Genomic DNA, 6,000 nt, shown 5'->3' on the forward strand with positions numbered 1-6,000 from the left:
GATCCCAGTGCGCTGGGGGCACTAGAGGCAGCTGGTGATGTCCCAACACACACTGATCTCCGCTCTAGGCTGTAGGAGGAGGGAGTGCTCAAAGCCAAGCTCTTGACCTTCTCTCCAGCAGCAGGGTAGAGCGGGGCGGGGAGCCCAACCACTAGAGCTTCCATCCTCTAGAAATGTAGTGTCATGGCTCCAGCAGAGGCGATGGAGACCTCATCACTGGCGCTGCCACTCTCCGTGGATGCCGGAGACTGGGGAGCCTGTCCTTTATAACCTGGAAAGGTTTCCTCTTCTTTTGGTGCCTCCATACAGGGGCAAGGGAGCTGGGACCCTGGCATTCCATTCTTCTCATCCCATCACTCTAATGCCCTGGGGCCTCACTCAAGGGCTGGCCCTGCCCTGAACAGCGGGTAATCGCTTTGGGAGGACACTAATCTGAGCTGGATTTCCATGCTTTCCTAGGACAGTCTCTGGCTGCAGCCAGCCCCCCAAAGCTACCTTCCCTTCTTGGCCCTCCAGACACAGCTTTGAGAACGATCAATATGCGTTCCTAGTCCTGGAGGAATTCTCCTTCCTAAATAAAGCCACATCCATGTTCTCTTGAAAAGCTCCCAGGCTGGAGGAGAAAAGCTTGGCAGCTGTGTGCAAAGGGGGGTGGGGGAGCTCTGAAAGGTGGTCGAAGCTCCCAATCCCTTAAACAAGGGGGGCTTCTATTCTGCAACCAGTTTCCAGGCAAATAAATTGAAACTGAAGTGACTTCCAATTCGCAAGGGGAGAATGCGCCTTCAGAAAAAGCGGCTTGCGATGGTGGATTTTCTCCTGGCCCCAGTTCAGAGAAACCCACAAGCAAACATATTTTTTGTATAAATAAGACAGTGTGTCTCGCCAGTTAAAGCAATTCAAACATGAATGTAGCAATTTAATTGGTGCCAATTACTGTGTCTCGGTAACATTAAGATTTCAGTCACAGCCCCTTACAGTGCTGGGCAGGCCAAGAATATGAAGGCAGAGAACCCAGCGCGCAGGGCAGGGCTGCAGGAGACAGGCCTGCAGAATCCATCAGCTGGCTTAGGTCGCCTGCCAGGTCTCTGGCTACGGAGTGCCACTAGTAAGGGATAAACCCCCTTCTGGGCAGGGCAAAAAGTCCATCTGCTCCATGAGGTGTTGGAACCATGGGGAGCTTATTCCCTTCCTGCCCAGTGCCCACCAGAGACAAAACGTTCCAGCTTGCTCGCATCTTGCCCGGAGTTCTTCGGTAAGAGGGACAGGAACTAAGGATTCTCCTCTTCAGATGTGGGCACAAGGTGCCTTGGGAACTGGGTTTTTGATCCAGGCCTGTCTCTGCTCCCAATATACAGGTCCAATGGGCCAGTGCACTTACTCATCTGCACACCCTCCGAACAGGGCTTCGTTCCTGTTCCCACCCCCACCCCCAATTTCAGATTTTCTCCCGGGGCACACTATTGGGTACTCTAGTGCTGGGGAGAGGTGGGCGCAGCCAGGGATGTAGGAGAGCTGGCGTGAGGGGTGTAGGCAGGTGTGATGCTCGGAGGCGGGCGTATGCCATGGCAATTGGGTACACTGCAGGCATAGGAGAGCAAACGCCACAGAGGGATATACGTCATTTACATCGCCTCTCACTGAATTTTAGTTGCCTGGGGGCATCATTTCTTATGGGGACTTGCCTGGGTTTGTTTTCTGCACCGGCCCTTTCAGTGACAATCTGCTGACTCCTTATGTAACCATCCTCATTCTTACTGATCTCGGACATGGATCTAGCCCTCTGGGAAAGAGGGCAGCGCCCAGCCAGCAGGGAGCACGCTGCACGGTGGGGGAGGAGCAGCAGTGGTGTCTCCAGCACCCTGTGAGTGGGACATGCCTGTGCTGCAGGGAGAGGCAATGGACTGGTAGCATCTGTGCATCTTTCACAGGGCAAGCTCCACTCCTGACCTTAGCACTTCCTCTCCCTCCACGCTGTCCCTTCTGCCCCTTCCTCTTCCAGTTCCTGCCCCCTTCACAGGGCAGTGCGGGCTCTCAACACACGCCATGCAGCACAGCACTGCAAGGTGCAATTTGCTCCTGTGGCTGAAGCATTGGATCGAGGCCCAGGAGAGATCTGGGGTCAATGTCCACCTCTGCCACAGGCTTCCTCTGCGGCCTTAGGCAGCTCACTGACTCTCTGGGCCTCAGTTCCCCATCTGTAAAATGGGGATACTAAAACCTTCTTGGTCTGCTTAGGCAGGGAGCTCTCCTGTCTCTTGCTGGGTGTATGTGCCCCATTAGTACAATGGGGCCTGGATCTCACTGGGGGCCTCAAAGTGCTACCGCAATGAACATAATAATGCTCAGTTTCAATATATTGCTCGGGTCCAGAAAGACACTGCAGCTCCAGACCCAGGCAGGCCCCGCTGGGGAGGGTTGGAAGCTGAGGGGGCCAGAGGGGTGTTTGGTTCAGGGAGCCTAATTAGGCATTTAGGGGGTGGGGGAATAACAACCCAAACCAGCCTCATTATGTCCTGTTTGCCCAGCAGAGCAGAAGGAGCTTTCTGGAGTGGTTCCAGCGCTTGGGGAAACAATACCCGGTTTATACAATCCCCTCAAAGATCCTCTTTGGGATTTCAGCCCCTTTGTTTAAACAAAACAAACAAACTCCCAGAGGCCTTCATTGACAGGACGTTGACAAAGCCAGAACAATCCCAGCCTTCAGGCGGCCTCGGGGCCAGAGCTGGGCTCCATCGAAGTCAACAAATGGGGCCAGGATTTGGTCCAGTCCCCAGCTCACAACAGCAGACTCCCACCCACCCCCGTGGAGGGTTAGCTCAGGGCAGAGTGGAGCCTGCAATGCTCAGGTACAGTAGGTAAGAGCCAAACTTCACCCTGCTTCATGGGCCTGAGACAGTCACCACCTCACAAGCCCCCCCCACAGACTTACTTGTGTGAGTGAGGCCCACACACCTGAATAAGGGCTGTAGGATTGGGCTCAAAGAAAATGCTCCCCATTCCTGCTGCTGGGCTGATAACCAGCAGGTCCTCATCTCAGCGCGGTCATAGGCATGGCTGTCCTGCCCAGCACTAATTCCCTTGGCTAATTGCAGGTTGAGACTGACACTGCATCCCGGGCCCCCGTAGCCCTTGGAAAGTCCCAGCCTGCATTAATAACCCTCTGATGTGAGGCTAGAGAGTAAATGTGGCCACCTTCCCATCAGCCCCACCCAAGGGCTTGTTATTCATTCGGGAAGCCCTGCCTCCTTCACAGTCTCACTGTCAGAACATCATAGCCGCCTTTCCTGGCCCTGGCCCTGGCCCTCTCTCGCCTGACTCCCATTGAAATGGGAGGAGGGGAGGGGGGGGAATGGAGCTGGTGTTTCACAGCTTTCCTGAAGCAGGGCCTAACATTTGCCATTACCCCCCTTCAATCCTTGATCTTTTGCAAAGCTCCCACTCAGACGAGCGGCACTCCGCTGCAGAGCCAGGCTAGACTAGACTGAATGTTGTGGCCGTTGACCAAAGACCACCCTTAAAAGCATAACTCAGCCGTCTCTGTAGAACCAGAGTGACACCCCTGCTTTCGAGCACCAGAGTACCGGCCATGTGGGTACCTGCTTCCTCCCACAGTGCCCCACCAATGTGACTTTCTTTGATGGTAATTCAATCTCTGGGGCCCATTCAGACTCCGGCCTCTCAGCTCAGACTACCAGGTCGCTGGGGTGGTGCTTTTTGTGACCTGAGCGCATATCTCCAGTAAGAACTGGAGAAAGACCCCAACTCACGCCCCAGAGAGCACTAAACAGCCAGCCTGCTAATAATAATAATAAATAATAATATATGGAGATACCCTATCTCCTAGAACTGGAAGGGACCCCAAAAGGTCATCAAGTCCAGCCCCCTGCCTTCACTAGCAGGACCAAGTACTGATTTTGCCCCAGATCCCTAAGTGGCCCCCTCAAGGATTGAACTCACAACCCTGCGTTTAGCAGGCCAATGTTCAAACCACTGAAACAAATGCCCAGGAGGTGAAAAGTCACTGCCCATCTCCTGAGCCCTCCTGTCCTGCTGCAGAGGCATTAATCAGCCTTGTGTTTCCCTTTCGAGGACCAAGTCCTGGAGAGATGCTGCTAACCTTTGCAATTGCTGCCATCCTGGATCAGTGTGGGCTGCACACAAGGGACCAAGCCATGAGCCCCAGAGGGGCGCGCTGCCCTTGGGACAAGCCAGCCAGATTCGTAGCCGTGCCAGTAGATGGATGCGCCCTGGGGAAGGCTGACCTTGCTATGTCACCAGCGGTGCCCAGCATGACCCAAGGCCCCCAGGATCTGAATCGGTCTGTCCCGCTAATCCAATCTACCTAGACATTTCTCCAGCAGCCAGAGCCCTGGTCTCCCAGGGCCCAGTCCCAGCCCTGCCCTACAATAGCAAAGGGCTCTTACAGGGCAGGAGCCAGATGCGAAGCACACAAGACTGTACAGGGCTGACGGGGGGTTGCAAGGACCGAGCAGCAAGGCAGGAGCCCCCTGGCTTCCCCAGCTGTCTCGGGTCTAACTGCGCATCCCCGCAGCCCTGATTGCTGCTCCCGCCCGGGGCACCACCAGCGGGCTCTGCCGGGGCCCCAGCTCACTTCCCCGGCCGTCCGGGCGGGATGCCGCGCCGCCCTGCAGCCCTCTCGCCTGCCGGCCCTTCCCCGGCAGCTGGGCGCTTGGCAGCACATCCTAGGACCCGGGGCGAGGGCCAGGTGCGAATCCAGCTGCCTGGACTGGCGGCTTCCAGGCTGGGCAGCGGGGTCCCTTCTTCCCCTTTCCCCGCCAGCCGAAAGCGGCTCCTGGCCGCGGGGCTGAGCGTGACCCCTGCCCCCCTGCCCGCCCCTCCCCAGCGGGGCTCGCCCGACGGGATTTCCAGCCACCAGAGCGCAGCGCAGCGCAGCTCTCCCGGGCGCGCAGCTTACCGTGCGCGGGGCTCGCTCCCCAGCCTCCAGCCGCGAGCGATTCCTCTCCCTCCTCCTCTTCTCCCGATCGCCCTGCCCTGCCCGCCGCCTGCCCCAGCGGCTCCGTTCCTCCCAGCTCCCGGCCGCTCCCCTGGACGGGCCCTGGCCCTGCCTCTAGCGCATCTCAGCGGACCCTAGAGCATCGCCGCGGGCCGTGCGCCTGGGGGCCCTTCCGTGCCGCGCTGCGGAGAAACAACCCGGCAGCCGGTGGGGGAAAAATACAACTGGAAAAAGCACAGAACTTGCGGGGAGAGGCTTTGGTCCAATAGGCAAAAGGCTGGAGCCGTCTTGAAAACTTCTTCCCGTCCTTCCCCCGCCCCCTGCCAGCTGGAGCCTTTTCCAAAACTTTCGATTCAAAACAAACAAAAAGGAACCGAGCTCCAAGGGGGAGTTTCACTCAGAGCTGGGGGGGGGAGGGCTTGGACCTGAGCTCTGCACAGCTCCCAGCGCAAAGCAAAACAAAAGCAGAGACAAGCACCCTGCCCTGCCTTTCCTCCTTGGACTTGAGGAAACAAGAATGGACTCAGCTCTCTCTCTCTCTCTGTCTGCTTTCAATTCTGGCCTTTCTCCCGGTCGTTTTTTCAAACCTCTCCCCCCCCCTTTCCATTTCCCCCCCTTTCTCAGGATATGAGGGGATGTTTAGAAAATCCACTGCCCACGCCAGCCGCTGACTCATGGTTGTATTAAAGAAGGCCTGTATTAAAGGGACTGCATGTGCCCTCCAAGGACTGCCACAGCGTCCCCAGCCCTGACAGAACCACTGTCGTGATGGCCCGGACTCAGCTGCTGTCCCGGAGTCATTTCTCTAGTGATTGCCTACGCGCACGCATTAGCTGTACGGCTTTAACCAGGCTGGTGTAGAGAAAGTGCTAGATCCAGGGCTTCATTTGTGCCAGGGCTTGCCAGAGCAGAGCCCTGGCACCTCTGGGCTTGGCAGTTCAGAGCCCCGGCACCTCCGGGCCTGGCAGTTCAGAGCCCCGGCACCTCCGGGCCTGGCAGTTCAGAGCCCCTACACCTCCGGGCCT

The 6,000-nt window shown here is 57.2% G+C and overlaps 1 protein-coding gene across 2 annotated transcripts in view; it reads right to left on the reverse strand.

Annotated features, from left to right (window-relative positions):
* PDGFRB (platelet derived growth factor receptor beta) overlaps positions 1-5,508 on the reverse strand; it is a 56,450-nt gene extending 50,942 nt beyond the window's left edge. Inside the window, exon 1 of one of the 2 annotated variants that reach the window (XM_065555096.1) lies at positions 4,937-5,508. The gene's annotated coding sequence lies outside the window, so the exon portion shown is untranslated. The remainder of the gene's footprint in view (positions 1-4,936) is intronic. The other variant, XM_065555095.1, reaches the window with a different exon arrangement.
* Positions 5,509-6,000: the final 492 nt, after the last annotated feature.

Source organism: Chrysemys picta, chromosome 8, assembly GCF_011386835.1.
Source record: "Chrysemys picta bellii isolate R12L10 chromosome 8, ASM1138683v2, whole genome shotgun sequence".
In the NCBI taxonomy this organism is placed as follows: Eukaryota; Metazoa; Chordata; order Testudines; family Emydidae; genus Chrysemys; species Chrysemys picta.